The sequence below is a fragment of the Cetorhinus maximus genome, chromosome 8, assembly GCF_964194155.1.
Source record: "Cetorhinus maximus chromosome 8, sCetMax3.hap1.1, whole genome shotgun sequence".
Classification (NCBI taxonomy): domain Eukaryota; kingdom Metazoa; phylum Chordata; class Chondrichthyes; order Lamniformes; family Cetorhinidae; genus Cetorhinus; species Cetorhinus maximus.
The window spans coordinates 129,836,656-129,857,555 of record NC_135886.1 but is presented as its reverse complement, the minus strand read 5'-3'; the positions used below and the strand labels follow the sequence as shown (position 1 = coordinate 129,857,555).

The 20,900-nt window shown below is 43.5% G+C and overlaps 1 protein-coding gene across 7 annotated transcripts in view; it reads right to left on the bottom strand.

Annotated features, from left to right (window-relative positions):
• Positions 1–1,228, bottom strand: part of LOC144683967 (transcription factor Dp-1-like) — an 89,198-nt gene extending 87,970 nt beyond the window's left edge. For 5 of the 7 annotated variants that reach the window (XM_078547604.1, XM_078547605.1, XM_078547603.1 and 2 more), the window contains exon 1: positions 386–486. The gene's annotated coding sequence lies outside the window, so the exon portion shown is untranslated. Of the gene's footprint in view, positions 1–385; positions 487–1,190 lie in introns of those variants that run through there. The other 2 variants (XM_078547599.1, XM_078547601.1) reach the window with 1 other exon arrangement.
• Positions 1,229–20,900: the final 19,672 nt, after the last annotated feature.

Below are 20,900 nucleotides of genomic sequence, written 5' to 3'. Positions count from 1 at the left end.
CAGGTAATTTGTGCAAAGCCTGATTAAATGATCTGCAGTTCACATTAGTCTATATCCTACACCATAACCTTTGATCAACATTATTACTTTTGCAAACTAATGTCAAATACTAAAAAGGCATGAGAATATTTTGAGACAAAACGTTAACACAACTGGTTTCCTGCAGTTCACTGAGCAATAAGGCCCCGGCAGGCCTCATGGCCTACCCACCAGATACATGAATATGAAATACAAATACTGTCACATTTAATCATCGCACGGGTTTTTTTTTTCGTAGTAAAGACCAGTGCTTTCCACACATTATATCCGTCGTGCTGTTAATGAGCAGAAAATAAAACATTTAAAAAATTACACTTTTTACTTTGCAAGCATGCTCGAAGCAAACCTTTTGAGAGTTTTCCCCTTCATCGATATATTCATGGCACCAAGGAGTAGCTTCTTCAAATTATATATATATATATATATATATATGGATATAAAAAAAAACTCAGCACATTTACAACCAAAAAGTTCGGGCGATTGAAAAAGAAAAGTTTCAGAAAAATTAGCCTGCAATTGTTTTTGTCTTTCCTCTTTTTCGTGCTGCTGCCTTGAACACCTACTCTGGTGCTGTATTTGGAGGCGTTTCAATTTTTTTTTTCAATTAAAGCATAGCGAAATTCATGCATTAAAATAAATTCCGGCTGTATTTGCAATTCATTCCCCCCCCCCCCCCCCCCACCCCACTAACCCCCTTGGTATCCCTCGGGCCAGATCCTGCTCCTCAAACCCTGGCCCTCTCGACCCCCACCTTCTCTGTAGCCTATAGGCCTTGAAGCCAGGGGCTCCCTTACTGTAAACAACCTAATCCAAGTCTGCAAACCAGCAGCAGATGGGATTCACACCAACACTGGATGAGTACAGCCTTAGAAAGGGGGCGAAGGTTTAGGGGTGGGGGGTTCTTTTACATATATAAAAAAAGACGTATAATTCTCCCTCTCACCCTCCCTTCACTTAATTCGTGTCTGGAAGAAAATTAAACCATAGAAAAAGACTCCAGTCATTTTAACTGATTTCTAGGAACACCCCACCACCCCGAGAGATAAAATCTAGATCAGAAACTTAAGAAAAGCTCAGTTTAAAGCCTCAAATTAAGCCGATCACGATTTCTTTTCCTGTTAGAAAGAGCGAGGTAAAAGCGGTGATACCTTTTTCATAAATATAGATCTGTCGGCTCCACGGGCGGCGCTTTCTCAATTTTTTTCCCCAGGGGGGTGGTGGTGATGAGGGAGTGAGTGGGGGTTGGGGTTGGTGGGGGGGGGGAGAATGGGGTTGGTGGGGGGGGGGGGTAGGAAATAAATTTAAAATAAATATAACAACGGTCGACCAATAAAGAAGGTCGTAGGGGGAAAGGGGGTGAGTGAGGGAAATGAAGCGAACCACCGCGTCTCGTCCAGCGCAAGACACATCAGGGGGAGTGGATTTGAAATAAAAACTCCTCAGCCCCGATAAACTGGAATTACATTGTCATTATTCTCTGGGCAGGAGGGGGCGGTTAGTTTTTGTTTTGTCAGTTTTTCGGTGCTGGTGTTAAAGGTGCTGGAGCCGAGGTGTCCGGATCGCCGGTGTGTTGATGCTTTTTTTTCAGGCGCTTGCTTGCAGTTAACTTGCTGCTGCTGCTGCTGCTGCTGCTGCCGCCCTCCCCTCCGTCTCGGCTCCAGGCCACGACAACGCACCAGCTAAAATGAAGCCGCTTGCAAGCAGCTCGACTGTTTTCATCCTCAACCGATCTTGGCGGTGTCCGGCTCGCGCTCCCCTCCCATTGGCTCCCCTCTCGGCCCCGCCCCCTCCCGCCTGCCCATTGGCCGGCCGGCCGAGCCTCCCCCACCCACGCCTGGCGGTTGGCCCCCGCCGGGTCGGCGTCACCCCACCCTGACCAATCGGGATCGCCCTTACAACCGGGGCGGGGGGAAGTGGGCTATTGGCGGAGCCTCGGCCGACGCGAGGTTTCCATTTGGCCACCGGCTGGCGATGCGGCCTATAGCCGGAGGCTTTCCATTGGCCAGCCGCTTGAGCAACCGCCTCCTTTTTTTGAAAGTGGTGCGGACGTCACCAGAGTGCGCGCGGCAGCGTCTCAAAGGAAGGTTTCTCCTCAGTTAAAATAATGTTTGGTAGCAATCAACGTCAGTAAGGTGTAAAACTTTGAATTTCTTCAGGTACAGTCATGTGGATACATCTGGCTGAGGTAAATCAGGCATCCAATTCCCAGTGGTGTTGAGAAGTGCCAATAGACAATGTCATGACAGGTGCATGTCAGTGTCAATCTTCAGTTAGTTCCTACACTCTGAGAAGCTCTGATTTTAGGCTGCATTAGAAATGGTCAAGGGGCATAGTTGGACACTTGGTTTCATCAGGGGAGGTGAGAGTGACAGCCCTTGACATTAAGGCAGCATTTGACCGAGTGAGGCATCAAGGAGCCCTAACAAAACTGGAGTCAATGGGGATCGGGGGAAAACTCTCCAATGAGCTGCGGCAGGTGATGAGAAAACCAACATGAGTGAAAAACCTACTTGACCTTGCCCTCACCAATCTACCTGTCACATTTGTCCAGGACAGTATTAGTAAAGTCCTTGTGGAGATGAAGCCCCATCTTCACAGTGAGGATACCCTAAGTTGTGTTGTATGGTTACATTTCTGTACTAATTGGGATAGATTCAGAACAGATCTATCAGCTCAAAACTGGGCATCAAGCAGCAACAATTTAACCACAATCTGCAACTTCATGGCCTGGCATATGTCTCACTCTACCTAGCACAAAGGAAGATGGTTCTGTTTGTTGGAGGCCAATCATCTCAGTCCCAGGAAATTGCTGCAGGAGTTCCTCTTCTCTCACTCCTTAGGCAGTTCTTAGAATTGAGAATGATTTGCTTCTACTCCAGTTCAATGGGTTCTGAGATGGCTGATAAGCCCAAACATCTTCAGCAGTTTCATTAATGACCTTCCTTCCATTATAAGGTCAGAAGTAGGAATGTTCACTGATGATTGCACAATGTTCAATGTCATTCACAATTCCTCACATACTGAATCAGTCTGTGCCAATATGCAGCAAGACCTGGACAACATTCAGGCTTGGGCTGATAAGTGACAAGTAAAATTTGTGCCACACAAGTGCCAGACAATGACCATCTCCAACAGGAGAGATTCTAACCATCTGCTCTTGACAGTCAATGGCATTACCATCACTGAATTCCCCTCTATCAACATTTTGGGGTTATCAATGATTGGAAGCTGAACTGGACCACCACAGAAATACTGTGGCTACAAGAGCAGGTCAGGGGCTGGGAATTCTGTGGAGAATAACTCACCTCTTGATTCCCAAAGCCTATCCACCATCTACAAGGCACAAGTCAGGAGTGTGATGGAATCCTCTCTGCTTGCATGAATGAGTGCAGCTCCAACAACATTCAAAAAGCTTGACACCATCCAGATAAAACACCCAGCTTGGTTGTCACCCCATCCACTAACTTAAACATTTACTCAGTCCACCACTGACGCACAATGCCAGCAGTGTGTACCATAAATATGATGCACTGCAACAAATCCACCAAGGCTCCTTCAACAGCACCTGCCAAACCCGCATCCACTGTCATCTAGAAGGACAAGGGCAGCAGATGCATGTGAACACCACCACCTGCAGGTTCCTCTCCAAGCAACTTACCATCTTCACTTGGAACTATATCGCTGTTCCTTCACTGCTGCAGGATCAAAACCCTGGAACTCCCTTCCCAGCAGCACTGTGGGTGTGTACCTGGAACAGTGGTTATAGAAGGCAGCTCATCACGACCTTTTCAACAGCAATTAGGAATGGACAACAAATGCAGGCCTTGCCAGTGATGCCCACATTCCATAAAAGAACAAAAGAAAACCGAGGAAGAGGAGAAGAGGGTAGAACTCTGCTCTTGCAGATGGTTCAAGGAAATTAAGTATGTGAAAAACAGACTTGCATTTAGGTAGTGCCTTTCATAATCTCAGGATGTCACAAAGCTCTTTATAGCCAATGAAGCACATTTGAAGTGTAGTCACAGTTATAATGTAGGAAACTCTCCATCACCATCTCTAGGTGTGCCCTGTCCCACCGGCAAGACTGACCCACCAGAGTGGTGGCACAGTGGTATAGAATTGGGAGGGAGTGAAACCTGGGAGGTCTCAATATTGCCTAAAGACCCCTCCCCCCAACCATGAAGTCTCGCAGCATCAGGACAAACATGGGCAAGGAAACGTCCTGCTGATTACCACACATGGCCCTCCCTCAGTTGATGAATCAGTACTCTTCCATGTTGAACACCACTTGGAAGAAGCACTGAGGGTAACAAGGGCACAGAATGTACTCTGGGTGTGGGACGTCAATGTCCATCAACAAGGATGGCTTGATGGCATCACTACTGACGAAGCTGGTTTAGCTCTGAAGGACATATCTGCAAGACTGGGCTAGCAGCAGATGGTAAGAGAACCAACACGAAGGAAAAACCTCCTTGACCTTTCCCTCACCAATCTACCTGTCGCATCTGTCCAGACCAGGATTAGCACAGTACTTGTGGAGATGAAGTCGCCTTTTAATGCTAAGAATACCCTCTGTACTAAACGGAATAGATTCATAACAGATCTACCAGCTCAAAACTGGGCATCCATGAGGTGCTGTTGGCCACAAGTAGAAACAAAACTCTTTTCAACCACAAGCTGCAACCTCATGGCCTGGCATATGTCTTACTTTACCACTGTCATCAAGCCAGCGGACCAAACCTGGTTCAATAAGGAGTGCAGGATAGCATGCCAGGAGCAGCACTAGGAATACCTAAAAATTAGGTGCCAACCTAGTGAAGCTACATCACAGGACTACTTGCATGCTAAACGGTGGAAGCAACGTGCAATAAATAGAGCAAAGCAATCCCACAACCAATGGATCAGATCAAAGCCCTCCTGTCCTGCCACATAACGTCATAAATGGCGGTGGGCAATTAAAACAATTAACCAGAGCAGGAGGCTCCTTGAAGAGAAGGACATCCCTCTAAGGATGTATCTGATTATACCTGTGAAGACTCCTACCTCTGATGCAGAGGAAAGGTACAACCGAAGCCACATGGCCATAAGAATGCAAACCAATGGGATGCTGAAGATGCATTTCAGGTGCTCGAACAGATCTCAGGACATCCTTCAATTTGCACCAGCAACAAACAGCCCCGTCCTCAATAACAGAGGAGCCTAGCATACCAGAGCAAAGGACAAGGCTGAAGCATTTGAAGCCATCTTTAGCCAGAAGTGCCAAGTGGATGATCCCTCTTAGCCTCCTCCTTGAGGTTCTCAGCATCACAGTCTTCAGCCAATTTGATACATTTTACATGATATCAAGAAATGGCTGAAGGCACTGGATACATTAAAAGGTATAGCTCCTGACAACATTCCAACTATAGTACTGAAGACTTGTGCTGCAGAATTAGCCATGCCCCTAGCCAATATCTTCAGTACAGCTATAATATGGGTATTAACTAGACAGTGTGGAAGATTCCTTAGTTATGTTCTTTCCACAAAAAGCAGGACAAATCCAATCCGGCCAATTACTGCCCCATCAGTCAATTCTCGATCATCAGCAAAGTGATGGAAGGTATCATTAACAGTGGTTATGAGGCGCCACTTACACAGCAATAACCTGCTCACTGATGCCCAGTTTGGGTTCTGCCAGGGCTGCTTGGTTCCCAACCTCAGAGATGAACAAAAGAATTCAACTCATTGGCAGTCATCAATGAAAAGGACTACTCTGGAACAGCAGCAGAAAATGTGTGAGGTTCTATCTGCAATTCCAGAGACATTACACGCCCTGGAGAGAGATTGGAGGAGTTCATCACAAACATCAATACCATGATGTCTCAAGAGTTGAGCTGATATCTACCTTCATGGAAAGAATGACCACCTGCAGTGAAAATGAGACAAGGTAGGGAACTACATGCATGCTTACCCTTGCCTGCACTCTCAGTTTGCCATGGTCTTCACTTGCCTCCTCACACAGCTCTGGTTCTGTCTGCAGTTTTGCAAAGCAGAGCAGACCAATACTATTTTAGACACCATTGCTGGTGCAAATTGAAGGATGTCCTGAGACCTGTTCGGGCACCTGAAATGCATCTTCAGCTTCCCATTGGTTTGCACTCTTATGGCCATGTGGCTTCGGTTGTACCTTTCCTCTGCATCAGAGGTAAGACTCCTCATAGGGGTAATCAGATACATCCTTAGAGGGATGTCCTCTTCAAGGAGCCACCTGCTTACTCTATTTGGAAGTGCGGAGATTTGTAGAAGATGTGACAAGCGAAGAATGAAGGCATCATTGGCAATTTCCAGGATATCTTGCACAGTCATGCATGAAAACCTTTCAGTGGTCACATACCGACTGAACTTTGTTGGAGTGGAATCCTTTCCAATTGATGACTGTTTGGTTGATCTGAGGGCACCTTGACTGCTACATTGTGCAGTCTGTGGCCCCTGCACAATTGAGAATCCAGCCATTGCAATGAAAGCAAGAGCACTCTGACTATCCCCATCAGTAACAAAGTGGACATAAGTGGCAGCCCTGGCCAGCATGGCCTTGTGAGATGTATTTGTGGGCAGCTGGTTGTGAAATCCAACAGATGTCACCAGCCTGGAAAGAGTTGGGCTGTGCTGATCTTGATTTTCACTGACAATGCATGCCCATCTGGTTTTACTGGGAAGGAGATCTTGATCCAGAAGCTGCAGATGTCAGCAATGATCTGCCATGAAATCCTAGGCCTCCTGAGGTTTTGGCCTCCTTTGAGCTGGAACTCTGTATCCATCTGTTCTGTCTTGTGGGATGGCATGAGGCTGAGGAGAAGGCAATATTTGCTGTTGCTCCTGTGGGTGATGGTGCTGCTGCTTTCCCTCTTGTTCCTCATTAGAGGGCCAAGAAAGAGGTGCATAAGCTGCCCCAATGCTACCATGAAGGCTGGCAGCAGGGAAGGCAGATCAAGGTGAGTTAAGTCCAAGATAGGTGAAATGACTTCCAAAAAGTTAGAAATGATCTATAAAGCATGAAAGCACACTTGAAGTACAATGAGCACAAGCCTTTTACTTAAGCAGCAAACCAGCTTTGCAGTTTCACTCTTTAAAGACTTTCCAGCCTATCACTGCTTGTGCCGTGTTGACTGAATGTTGGTTAAAATCTGCATTAATTGATTATTTGCATATTAAATTACAGACTGACAGCTCCATGGGGCTTTCCTAAACTTCTCCTGTCACACATGTAAAAGCCAGAAGTGAGCAGGATCATGCTGGGTTTCTAACATGCTGGCATTTTTTGGACATTTAACCTTCCTGCCCTGCTTTCACCCAAACCTGTAACCTCCACTCCACCTGGCAGTTAACATTCTACACTTCAGTTAGATTACTCCATTTACCTTAGCTCAATATCCCTTGATACCCTTACCTAGCAAAGCTGTGCTAATGACAACTATAGTCTTCTTAAACAAGTTATAAATAGATTTAAGATAAAACCAAAATACTGCTGGAAATCTGAAATAAAAACAGAAAATGCTGGTAAAACTCAACAGGTCTGACAGCATCTGTGGAGCGAGAAACAGAGTTAATGTTTCGAGTCTGTATGACCCTTCGTCAGAGCTCTGCAGTGTGGCACATTTGCATGTACTGGAAGCTACATATATTAATACGCAGAGCCCTGATCTTTGCAGACAGAACATGTACACACGTTGTACCTGTTTCAGCTAAACAAAATAAGTGACAGCCATTCGCTAGTTCATTCCTCGGGATAATGCCTTGACCAATCAGAGTCAAACTGCCTGGTTTAAAATTTCAAACAATACTTGACAGTTAACTGTCAGTCACCATTAAATGGTGCTTTCTCCATGGCAATGCCTCTAATAATCAGAGTCCACTTGCCAACCAATTAGCACTCTGTTCCCATACAGACAAAGTTGTTGCTTCCCCTGACATTAGCAAACTTGCGATTGTCCTCATGTGTGCAAGACGAAAAGCTTTGACAAAATGTCTTTTTTCAGCAATACTCAAGTTCTGTACTTGAGTGACTAATGACTATTGCATGACTATGACAAATGACTATTACAAATGACTATTTGTACACTTATTTTAATTGTGCTTTAAACAGATGTGTGTGCTTAAGTTTATGAAATTTTAAAAAATCAAACGAAAATGTCTTGCAAGTCTTGTTTGCAAGAAATAAAGAGCATTAAGTTGCAAATATACATTCAGCAGTATGAAACTAAGAGAATGACTTTGCAAATCTGCAAAGCAAACACAAAACATTGATCTACAAGAGGAAGTTGACTCTAACAGATAGGTTTAGTGGAGCAAGGATAACATCATGAAATACCCTGCAGACCAATGCAGTTGGTGTCTTGACACTTCTGCAGGGTTGCACAAAATTTCAGTAAAATAGAAATAAATTAATTGAATGGTTTGATGCCAAATAAAGATAATACCTTGACTTGTAGAGGATAAGTAGGAAGGAGGTTGGGAACACTTGATCAATAAAACAGGGAGGGTGGTGGCATAGTGGTATTGTCACTGGACTGGTAATCCAGAGACCCAGAATAATGTTCTGGGGACCCAAGTTTGAATCCCACCATGACAGTTAATGGAATTTAAATTCAATAAAAATTTGGAATTAAGTCTAATGAGGACCATAAAACCATTGTCAATTGTAAAAACCCATCACTAATGCTGTCCTTACTTGGTCTGGCCTACATGTGACTCCAGATCCATAATAATGTGGTTGACTCTTAAATGTACCCTGAACAAGGACAATTAGAGATGGGCAATAAATGCTGGCCTAGCCAGTGACGCCCACACCCTGTGAACAAATAAAAAAAAAACAAGATTTTCTACATGTGCATCCAAGGTTTTTATCTTTGGCAGAATCGATGAGTACCTTGGAGAACTGGGAGCCGCATTCCCATTCATGTACCTGCATTTCAAGTCACTGATAGTAATTTGGTGGTTTGATTTATTAGTTGACCATCTAGTCCAGGCCAATATAGGGAGAGGAAAGTAAACAGAGGCATACAGGATCTGTGACTGTTAAGGGAATTAAAGACTTTCTAATTTCCCTAAGAATCGTCTGATAATACTTCATCAATGCTTGATTTTGTTATTCCAAATTTGGCTGCCCTCAGAAATTTATCACCATCATCCGCCTACTCCACGATGATATGGTCCTCGCCAATGGAACCACCACAAACCCTATCTGAAAACTGGGGTCAAACAAGACTGTGTCATTGCACCAACTCTCTTCTCCATTTTCCTTGTTGCAATAGTGCACCGCACCTTCAGCAAATTATCCACAGGTGTGGGGATAATCTACAGAGCAGACTGAAAACAGATGGTAAATTGTTCAATCAACACCACCTCAATCCAAAACCAAAACCAATCGAACCTCAGTCATAGAGCTTCAGTGTGCAGGCCACACTTGTGTGCGTTCACTCAGAAACTAAGTGCCAGGTCATTGTTGACTCCTTCTCCAAAGCATATGAGAAAATGGGTCTTTCACTAAATACCTGAAAACTAAGGTGCTCTTCCAGCCAACTCCCACAGTAAAACATTATTTTCCATATCTTGGGAGCCTCCTCTCAATGAAGGCAGGTATAGATGATGAAATTCATCATCACCTCCAATGTGCAGCTCAGCCTGTGGCCAACTGAGGAAAAGAATATTTAAGAACTGGGATCTCAAACCGAGACGAAGGTTATGGTTTACTGGGTAGCAGTTTACTGCATTCCTTTATGTTTCGGAGACTTGGAAGAACTACAGAAGGCACCTCAAAGCACTGGAGAAGTACCACCAGTGGTGTCTTCACAAGATCCTCCAAATTCAGTGGTAAGAAAGATGGTCCAACATCAGTGTCTTCTCCCAAGCCAACTTGCCCAGCATCGAGGCACTTATCACTCAAGACCTGTTCTGCTGGGTGGGACATGTTGCTTGCATACCTGACACCAGACTCCTGAAGCCACTGCTCTACTCTGAACTCAGTTGCAGCAGGAGACTCCCAGAATGACAGCGGAAATGCTTTCAGATGTCCTCAAAGCATCCCTGAAGAAGTAAAACATACCTGTCGATTCTGGGGCACCCTGGCTTGTGACTGACCTAAATGGAGAAGACTCATTTGGGAAGGCACCTAACACATCAAGAGGCTTTGACAGCAATGTGCAGAAGCAAAGTTGGGTGTCGAAAGGAGTGTACAAACTTTCAAACAACCCATCTGCCCAACCCTTTCAAGCCCCACCAGCCCTGCATGTGACAGAGTCTGCAGATCGTGATTGGGCTTATCAGTCATCTCAGAACCCAGAGCGGAAGGAAGTCATCCTCGATCCAAAAAGAGTGCCTAAGAAGAAGATTTTATTATGCAGAGAAAATACCTTTATGTTTTTGGTTACTTCTGAATTACAGTTTGGTAAATGTGCAGTTAAAAATGTATACCTCAGTCTACATCATAACATAGAAAGAAGGCTTGGATTTTATGCTCAGTGCCAAGTGAAAGGCGCTCTTCATACATTTGCCCACAGACTTTCTATGGGTTTTGTGCTGCAACTTGCACTATTTAGAAAACCTATTTCAGCATGGTGTCCCCCGCAGTGGATCTGGGATCAATTCGAATAGGGCAAGCAACAGTGTGTTTTAATCAATCAGACTGAAGAATTCTTACTGAGGTAAACAGGCTACAAAATTCAGCTCCAAAGGCCCATTGGTTTTGGTGTTATTGCAACCCAGTGGTTAAAAAATGGTGGTTGGGTGGGAGGGGGTGGTTTGGAGTTCTGCTTCTGGTTACTTCCAGCATGCCTAACTCTGAACATCATCTGGGAGAAGGCAATGGCACGAGTGTGCATGTGCTATAAGGATGCAGAGTGGGTTTGAGGAGCTCACACAAGTTGTTTGAGTCATAAGGGAGTGTCTTTAGACCATTTCTAGGAGCTGAGTGGATTTTGAAGGTCTCTGAACAGAATGTTTGCTCTCAGTCATTGGGGCTATATCTACTGTCCCTCTTGGGTTACAGCAAAACAGGGAGATTGAGCACAGGCGGCAAAGAGGAGAAGCTATGCGTAGAAGAGGGGGAGGAGGGCTCTCAACAGAAGGCCATATCCACTTAGGATGTTTCCTGCACTGCCACCACAGCCAGGTGCTATGTCCGAAGTGGCTACGATTCACCAAGGAGGTGGTCATTGAACTGTACCATCTCCTCCAACCAGACTGGCTGCAACAGAGCAAAGCAAGGATGGTGCTGCCAGTAGTCATCAAGGTCACTGTCATTCTCAATTTCTACACCTCAGGATCCTTCCAAACTAGAGCTAGTGACATCATTGACATCTATCAGTTTGCCATGCAGTGATGCATCAGGGATGCCCCAAGGCCCTGTATAGAAGGAGAAGGGAATTCATTATCTTCTCTCTAAGCAGAGAGAAGCTTGAGGAGCGGGCACAAGGCTTTGCCAAGGTAGTGGGATTCCTAATGGTGTAGGGAACCATTCACTGTACGCAGGTGGCTCTGTGGTGCCACATTTCAATGAGGAGATCTGTTGGAACCACAAGGGGCATCACTCCCTCAATGTACACTTCCAGTGTGACCATGCACAGAGCACCATGTCCTGTACCAGTCAATTGTTTTGACCATCTTTGAATTGCCACTTTGTTCCAGAGGGTGGCTATTCGGCAACAAGAGCTACCTGCTCTACACTTGGCTCATGACTCCCCTCTGCCACCCAACCATGCATGGACAGTGTTTGTACAATGGTAACTATACTGCAACCAGGATCAGAATGGAACATATCATTGTCTTTCTCAAACAGCATTCTACAGAATGTGGTAATCGTGAGAGTGAAGCCCTTGCCAACAAGCCTTTAGTGACCATCTCAGGAGGAGAATGTAAGAAATAGGAGCAGGAATAGGTCATCTGTTCCTCAAACCTGTTAAGCAGTCTTAAATAGCTGACCCCTTATTTTGAGCCTGTGATCCTGTGTTCTAAATTCCCCAGGCAGGGGAATCATTTTCTCAGCACCTCCCCTGTTAAGCCCCTTAAAAAAATGTATCTGTTTCAACTCGATCACCTCATTATTCTAAACTCCAGGGAATTATTTGCTGAGTCTACTCAGTCTCTCATAGGCCAATCCCCTCAACTTAGGAACCAGTCTGGTGAAGCTTTGTGTCACTCCTTCAAGGGCAGATATGCCCTTCCTTCAGTAAGGAAACCAAAATTGCACATCCAGGTGTGGCCTCACTCATGTCCAGTATTATTACTCTTTACTCTTATACTGTGATCTCTTTGTAAACAAACACTAACATACCATTTACTTTCCTAATTGCTTGCTATACTTGCATGTTAACTTTCTGTGATTCACACACAAGGACACCCATACCCCTCTAAATTTCCCAGTCCCTCGCCATTCAGAAAATATTCTGCTATTTTACTTTCCCCACCAAGTGGGATACTTTCACATTTGACCAAATTGTATTCCATCTGCCATGGTCTTGCCTACTCACCCAGCCTGTCTGAAGCTTCTTTGTGTTCTACTCACTGCTGACTTGCCCACCTAATTTAGTATCATCAGCAAACCTGAATATGTTACACTCAGTCTAAGTCATTGATATTCATTGCAAGAAGCTGAAGCCCAAGTACTGATCCTTTCAGTACTCCCCCAGTTACAACCTGCCAACCCAAAAATGTCTTGTTTATTCTCACTCTGCTTTCTGTTCGTTAATCAATCCTCAATCCATGCTAATATATCAGTGTTGTGTAATAACCTCTTGTGTGGCACCTTATTGAATGCTTTTTGAAAATCCAAATACACTATATCCACTGGTTCCCCCTTATCCATCTTATTAGTTACGCCCTCAAAAAACTCTCATAAATTTTTCAAACATGATTTTCTTTTCAGAAATCACTGTTGACTCTGCTTAATCATATTATGATTTTCTAAGTGCCCTGTTATCACACTCCTTATAATAGATGCTGGTATTTTACCCACTACTGATGTTAGGCTAACTGACCTCTTTCTATATGAGTCTACTCTCATACACTCTTTTCTCTTTCCTTATGAATTTCCTGGTACCCTTTGCTGAATTCTAAAATCTTCCCAATCCTCCGGCTTACTACTTTCTGGCATCATTAAAAGCCTCTTCCTTTGATCTAATACTATTTTTAACTCTTGTTAGCCATTTAGTTGGACCATTTTTTTCTGCGGGGTTTTAGTGCCTTACAGGAATCTATATTTATTGCAAATGGTGTATTATTTCTTTAAATGCTAGCCACTACTTGTCTACCATCATATCTTAGCCAACTCACTCCCTCATTACACAATACTAGATTCAAAATAACCTGTTCCCTAGTTGGTTACTTGAAATACTGATCTAAAAAACTATGTTGTATTTATTTTATCAACTTGTCCTCCACACTATTGCCGCACATTTGGTTTGCCGAAGGAGGGGGAGGAATCTGAGCATCATTGCTCTGGATGGGCTGTCTGCGAGAAGCTCATCAGACTCTGGTTCCGCTGAAAACATCCCCACGTCACCATTGTTCCACAATTTCCCACCTTTCCAACCCTCTGTTATGGACCATCACAATGTTCCCTTGGCCAAAGTCCTGAAAGAAAAGACACCAGAAAAACCATTCCATAGCAACTTTATTCAACAACACTTCCACTAATATATATAAAATGGAACTATTTACCCTTGAGCTTCCCTTAGCGATTGTCTTGCATATTTCTTTGCTTGGCCTAGTGTTTCTACCCAGTGCTATCCAATGGAAAATAGCTGACTTTCAGTGGAGGAGTCTGTAGATGGCCTTCCAGGACATCCTTGAGCAGTTGAGGGCCCTACTTCGGACTGTACCAATACAAAAGCAAAATACTGTGAATGTTAGAAATCCGAAATAAAAACGAAACTGCTGGAAATATTCAGCAGGCCTGACAGCATTTGTGGAGAGATATATGCAGTTAACCTTTCAGGTCAATGCCAACAATTGGGAGCACCATCTCCTTTGGAGGGCTCAGGAGATGCAGTCGCGTGCGGTTTGCTGATTTGCTACTGCTTCCTCCTATTATGTGCCACATGGTCCTGCAAGGGAGAGGGAAGAGTGTCAATGAGTGTGTTGCATTGTGTTTGGGTGATATGCCTGCCACAACTGTTATGATCCCAGCTGATGTTATAACTGGACAAAGATAAAAACAAAAAGCTAAAAGCTACTGCGGATGCTGGAAATCCAAAACAAAAACAGAATTACCTGGAAAAACTCAGCAGGTCTGGCAGCATCGGCGGAGAAGAAATCAGTTAACGTTTCGAGCCTTCATGGCCCTTCGGCAGAACTGAAGCATAGTTAGAAGAAGGGAGAAATATAAATTGGTTTAAGGTGGGGGGGCGGGGGGAGAGAGACACATTGAGGGTGTGGTGATTGTGGAGATGAGCAGATAATCAAAAGATGTCACAGACAAAAGGGTCAAAGAGGTGTCGAAGGTGGTGACATTTGTCTGAGAAAAGTGCTAATTAAGAATGGAAGACAGGATATTCAAAGTACAGCTCTAGTGGGGGTGGGGTGGAAAGACTAACAAGGTTTTAGTTTAGATTTAAAAATAATGGAAATAGGTGGGGAAAGAAGAATCTATATAAATTATTGAAAAAAAAGGGGGGGGTGGGGGGGGAAGAAACAGGGTGGGGATGGGGGGAGGGGGAGTTTAAGATCTAAAGTTGTTGAATTCAATATTCAGCCCAGAAGGCTGTAAAGTGCCTAGTCGGAAGATGAGGTGCTGTTCCTCCAGTTTGCGTTGGGCTTCACTGGAACAATGCAGCAAGCCAAGGACAGACATGGCAAGAGAACAGGGTGGAGTGTTAAAATGGCAAGCGACAGGGAGGTTTGGGTCTTTCCTGCGGTCTGTCCGCAAGAAAGACCCAAACCTCCCTGTCGCTTGCCATTTTAACACTCCACCCTGTTCTCTTGCCCACATGTCTGTCCTTGGCTTGCTGTATTGTTCCAGTGAAGCCCAACGCAAACTGGAGGAACAGCACCTCATCTTCCGACTAGGCACTTTACAGCCTTCTGGGCTGAATATGGAATTCAACAACTTTAGATCTTAAACTCCCCCTCCCCCCATCCCCACCCCGTTTCTTCCCCTCCCACCCCCCCCTTTTTTTTCAATAATTTATATAGATTCTTCTTTCCCCACCTATTTCCATTATTTTTAAATCTAAACTAAAACCTTGTTAGTCTTTCCACCCCACCCCCACTAGAGCTGTACTTTGAATATCCTGTCTTCCATTCTTAATTAGCACTTTTCTCAGACAAATGTCACCACCTTCGACACCTCTTTGACCCTTTTGTCTGTGACATCTTTTGATTATCTGCTCATCTCCACAATCACCACACCCTCAATGTGTCTCTCTACCCCCCCCCCCCCCTCCCACCCACCTTAAACCAATTTATATTTCTCCCTTCTTCTAACTATGCTTCAGTTCTGCCGAAGGGCCATGAAGGCTCGAAACGTTAACTGATTTCTTCTCCGCCGATGCTGCCAGACCTGCTGAGTTTTTCCAGGTAATTCTGTTTTTGTTATAACTGGACAAGCCTGATCCCAGGCTGGAACCCAGCTTGATAGATCCTAACTTTTATTTGTTTGTTTAGATACGTAGAGAGTAGCTACTGAACAGTCACAGGAGTCAGCTGATGAACTTTTAACAAAAGAATAAAACATTTATTCAACAAGAAAATGTGAACTATATTACATTACTCCTTCACCCACAGCTATACCTTTACAGATATATACAGATTTATAAGGATAACACAAGTTACAAAAGCTATCTTATATTTGAATGTTCACAGTAAGTACACAGTCCAATTAAACCATAGGCAACCTGTGGTCAGAAACACCATATTCAGAAATCAAGTGACAAATGCCACCCCAGGCAGATGCTTTGGAACTCTCTTCAACTCCCCCCAGACGCTTGTCACACTGTGAGCCAACCAGTCTCACTGAACTCCATCTTTCATATGAGGGTTTCCAATCTCCACTTTCCAAGAAACAGGTTTGGAAGCTTTTCCCAAACCAACACTTTCTCTCAGATGTCTTCCAGGGCTCTGAGCTCTCCTTCCGATCTTCCTCTCCCCTGGGTCACCACGTGCAATCAAGCATTCTTCCACACACTCTCTCTCATTATCTTGAGTGTTGTCACGAGTACACCACTGCTTCACATGCCCATAGCAAAGAGTTACAGACCTTCAATTCTCTCCTTGGACCTTCTGATTCCTCACAAGCCTTTATCTCTTCAAGCTTGAAGCTTTGAGTCTTCCCCTCTGCTCCTTATTTTTAACTTCACTTAACAGGACTTTTTCCAGGCTGCTGTCCTTCCTTTGACTAGAAGGTCTTCTTGCGATTTTCTCCTGTTTCTGCCTCACTGCTTTGGCCTTAGGATCTTTTGGTTCTTTTGGGAAATCTACTATCTCTGTAGTTCCCTCTCCCAGTATCCAGTCTCTTCAGGCAGCTGTCTTCAAACCAAATTTAGCTAGGGACTGGCTATCTGTCCCTTCTAGGTTGCTTCTGCCTGGTGGCTGCTCCCAACTGAACTCAAAATTGCAGTTTTCTGGACCCCTGTTGCTAGGCAATAACACAGTTTTTTTCTACTCTTGTTTGCTTAACTTCTTTTTAGGAGTCATAAAACTTAAACTTTAAAGCTATACCTTATCCTTAACATACCCAAATATAAATATAACTTAAATTATCTCTATTTCCGAACATAAATAAATAGCTGAAAGTATGTGTAAACTGAGATGTGGGTGAGAGGTTTGCAACAGTGTGTGAGGGTGAGGTGAAACATTTGAATGTTAGCTACGGTGTTTTGAGCAGTTTGTGAGATATGTGATGCAGTGGTAGGACATGGCATTTAAAGATACATTTGTTGTCCTTGACCATTCGTGTGAGTTCATTGAACTTTTTCCAGAACTGCAGCCAAGTCCTTGAGGCCAGGTTCCTTGTATTGTCTGCTCTCATTGCCTTCACAGTGTACACCTGGTCAATGATTCCTCTAAGTTGTGTAGCTGCGCAGTACCACATAAGTTCTTGCACAGGCTGCGTACATGTCGCTCCTTTAATGTTACTGCACGTAAAAATATTTAGAGTGCCAGCGCATTTAAACAAATCAGCTGGGCATGAAAAAAAAGTTAGTGAGTGCATTGCTCCTGGCCCCCTATGGACACATGAAATCTCTTCTCCTTTTCATTTCCTAGACTAAGGCCTCCAATGCTGCATTGAAGAACCTGGCAGCCCGCTCGCTGGTCAGCTTCTCCATTGCTCCTGTTTCTTCCCTGTGAGAAACACTTTCAGAGACAGTTCCAACATCTACTGTAGACAGAATACATTTCTCTTTAAGAAGTGCAAGCTAGCTTTAACTCGTACAAGTCTCACATGAACCTGGGTCCCCTTCTGAGTGTGCAGTCACTCAGCAACATTAGATTTTAAAAAAATTAATTTCAGGATGTGGAAGTCGCAGGCTGCACACTTCAATCATGGAGATTAGCAGGCAGCATGAAGTTTAAATGCTGCCTGCATCAACTTGTTTGGACATGGGACAATAGTGCATTACAATCTCCATGCCCACAAATGGGGCAAGTTCAATTTTTACCCCACAGAGTTGGAACCAGAAGGTGTAAATTAGAATATTTAATTCAATGCCAAATCATATACAGAAAGTGAAATAAAGAGAGGGAAAGAAAGATTGGATTAAGACAGATAAAAGAGACAGAAAGGGAAGGTTTTTAAAAATCGCTTATTTTTACCACAAATCCGGTCATACTTTCTGTTTATAGTGAAAATCGCCTTATTCCTTTCTCTTAAAACTTATTTCTTTCAGGCGTCTCTGTTTCTTTTCCTTCTACTTCTCATTCCACTTCTGATGAAAACAGGTGCCGATGGACTGGATAAATCTTAACAGCAACATATTAATAAAATTGTATTCATAGGTACATATGAACATCATCCTGTATTCCTTACTATCCATAAAAAACAAGCACACAGTTATGTCCAATGATAAAAGCAAAATACTGCAGATGCTGGAAATCTGAAATAAAAACAGAAAATGCTGGAAAAATTCAACAGGCCTGACAGCATCTGTGGAGAGAGAAACAGAGTTAACGTTTCGAGTCTGTATGACTCTTTTTCTTAGATCTGAAGAAGGGTCATATGGACTCAAAACGTTAACTCTGTTTCTTGCTTCACACATATTGCCAGACCTGCTGAGTTTTTCCATCATCTTCTGTTGTTATACCCACTGACCCTTGAGAATAATTATTGCATAGAAACTACCACACGTAAAACAGACATTCAGGTCAATTGGTCCATGCTGGCGTTTATGCTCCGCATGAACCTCCTCCATCCCTTTTCATTTCCTCCTTTAGTATGTCCTTCTATTCCTGCCTTCCTCACGGACAATGGCATTGCATATATTTGACAGAGAAACTGCACACCCCTCCCCCTCGTTGTACAACCCCTCAGTTATCTACTAAGCCAAAAGCAAAATACTGCGGATGCTGGAAATCTGAAAAGAAAACAGAAAATGCTGGGAAAACTCAGCAGGTCTGACAGCATCTGTGGAGAGAGAAACAGAGTTGACATTTCAAGCCTGTATGGCTTGGAAGAAGAGTCATGTGGACTCGAAACGTCAACTCTGTTTCTCTTTCCACAGATACTGTTTGACCTGCTGAGTTTTTCCAGGATTTTCTGTTTTGTTCCCTCAGTTATCTATCCATTTTTCTGTGACATGTCAGCAATATAATGTTATGGAGCATCTACATAAATTTCTTGGGGTGGTATTAGGAGTTGTGTCATTGTATTTGTATCATTGTATCTCGGAGGAGCTGGTGGCATAGGGGTAATGTCAATGGAGTAGTAATCCAGAGGCTCAGGCTAATGCTCTGGGTACACAGGCTCAAATCCAATCACAGCAACTGGTGGAATTTAAATTCAATTAATAAATCTGGAATTAAAAGCTAGTCTAATGGTCAATTGTCATAAAAGCCCACCTGGTTAGAACCATAGAAAAGCTACAGCATGGAAAGATGCCTTTCAGCCCATTGTGTCTACAAGGTAAGGAAATCTGCTGTCCTTACTTGGTCTGGGCTATATGTGAATCCAGACCCACAGTAATATGGCCTAGTAAGCCACTTAGTTGTGTCAAACCGCTACACAGCCTAAAAGGAATGAGACCAGACATACCACCTGGCATTGACCTAGGTGCCAGAAACGATGGTGGTAAACTTAAGCCCTGTCGACCCTGCGAAGTCCTCCTTACTAATATCTGGGGGCTTGTACCAAAATTGGGAGAGCTGTCCCACAGTCTAGTCAAGCCACAGCCTGACACTGTCATACTCATGGGATCATACCTTAGAGACAATTGCTAAAAAAAAAGACATGTCTAAGCTTTTTGTGTTGCTCTCATCAGGACACTCGTAAGAATACCAATGTAAGGGGTAAAAAAACAACAATTTATATTGTATGTGAAGAGAGTGCTGATTGGTTGCCAAGTGACGTTGTCTTGGAGAAAGCCAAATGGTTGAGCAAATTGTTTCAATCAGTTTTGACCAGGTTTTCCACGTACACGGTGAAGGACTCCTTCATGTTTGCGAAGGCCATACAGGACTTGCATATCGATAGCAATGCTGTGTCCATGTGCTTATTTGACATTGCTAGCCTATTCACCAATGTTTCACTTAAGGAAGCCATAGATATTTGCGCAGCAGTACTATATCATGGCGATCTAGACTTGCCACCATTGCGTGAATCAGTATTCAATGAACTTATGAACTCGGCAATTCGTGCAGTTGAGTTCAGTTTTAATGACACCATGTATGCCAAATAGATGGTGTTGCCATGTGATCCCCTCTAGGCCCAGCTCTCACAAACATCATTGTTGGGTTCCATGAGAAATGTGTCTTTGTTGGAATAACACCGAACCTCCTACCCCTCGCATTTTTCCAATACATGGATGATGCGTTTGCTATATTTAAATCCGCAGCTGCATGTAACAATTCCCTTATGTGTCTTAACGGGGTCCATCCTGCACTCAAATTCACCTATGAAATGGAGCAGTCAAATGAACTCCCCTTCTTTGATGTACTACTTGAGAAATCTGCCAGAGGATTCTCTACCACAGTCCACCGCAAGTGTCAGGAAGATATAATAATTCTCATAATGTTATTGGAATTTATTGTAAAATAAATTCCAATAACATTTTGTAGTTCTGTGTCTATATGTGTGTGTGTGACTTAATTGGATTAAAGGCAGCTGGTCTGAGGGCTTTGATGTAAACATGGTAAACATGGGGAATGTTTAGAATGTAAGATGTAAAAAAACATTTGCATTTTTAAATAAACCAGACTAGATTGTTTTCAAAGGAGGGTGAAATGTGTCACCTAGCCAGGTGAAGTTTAGAAACAGTATGTTTATTTTTCCCAAAGATTACTGGTAAAACTTAGCACTGTGAGAGATTTTTATTATCAGAAAGATACAAGTCCAAAGACACAGTGAAACAACGGGAATTTGCATTCAAAGGGGAAAATATGTATAAAGGAGTGAAGGCTGTATTTAAGGGTCAGCATTTTAAGATCTTACAAGCGTGAAAAGCCTTCAGCATCTACGCCTCAAGCTGCTGTCTACAAAGTACTGAAGTTAAGAAGACTCACTTTGAATTGGGTTGTCAGGGTATCATGTTTCTTTGCCTGGGTCTTTTAAAATCTGTGTCTCACTGTTGCCTTAATGAAAGTATAACTGGGAGTCAGATTAAGTAGGTGATTTAGAAGTTATCATAGTAATTTGTAGATCTAAGTATGTGCTTAAAATCATGTTTCTTGTTAATAAA